This window comes from Arachis ipaensis, chromosome B06, assembly GCF_000816755.2.
Source record: "Arachis ipaensis cultivar K30076 chromosome B06, Araip1.1, whole genome shotgun sequence".
NCBI classification, from domain to species: Eukaryota; Viridiplantae; Streptophyta; class Magnoliopsida; order Fabales; family Fabaceae; genus Arachis; species Arachis ipaensis.
This window is the reverse complement of record NC_029790.2, coordinates 18929314-18930122: the sequence shown is the minus strand read 5'-3', so window position 1 is coordinate 18930122 and position 809 is coordinate 18929314.

The following is an 809-nucleotide window of genomic DNA, read 5'->3' as shown; positions in this document are numbered from 1 at the left end:
TCGGCAAGCTTTTGGTCCGGTAACATCAGTGCCAGATTCCCTTTTGATCCGGCAACAGCTCCAAGTTTTTGGCGCCGTTGCCGGGGATTGTTTGAGTTTGGACAACTGACGGTTCATCTTGTTGCTCAGATTAGGTAATTTTCTTTTTATTTTATTTTCAAAAATTTTTCAAAAAAAATTTCTAAAATTTTCTCATCTGTTTTCGAAAAAAAAAATAAAAATGTTTTCAAAAATAAATTATTCTATGGCTTCAAAATTTTAAGAATGAATTCTAGTGTTTCATGAAATATGTTGAATCATATCTGGCTGTAAAGCCATACCCAAACTACTTTGGGATTGGTATTCAACTAATCACTCCACCCCATGTAATTATATGTTGCAGCCTGGCTGGCTGTAAAGCCATGTCTAAATTCATTTGGACTGAGGCAGCAATTTGTTATCAAGAGCAAGCTAGTTGGAGTTAATCCACCTGCTACTGTTTCTGATCACCTGCTGAAGCTTGGCTGGCCATTGGCCATGTCTAGTGTTTTGGACTGGAGCTTTCATTGAAAGCTTGGCTGGCTAGTGAGCCATGTCTAATTCCTGGACTGAAGCTTTAGACTAACATGGCAAGATTCCTGGAATTCATATTAAAATTTTTGGAATCCTTATTTTTCTTTTTCATAATAATTTTCGAAAAAATCCAAAAAAAATTAGAAAATCATAAAAATCAAAAATATTTTCTGTTTCTTGTTTGAGTCTTGAGTCATATTATAAGTTTGGTGTCAATTGCATATGCATCTTGCATTTTTCGAAAATTGCATGCATTC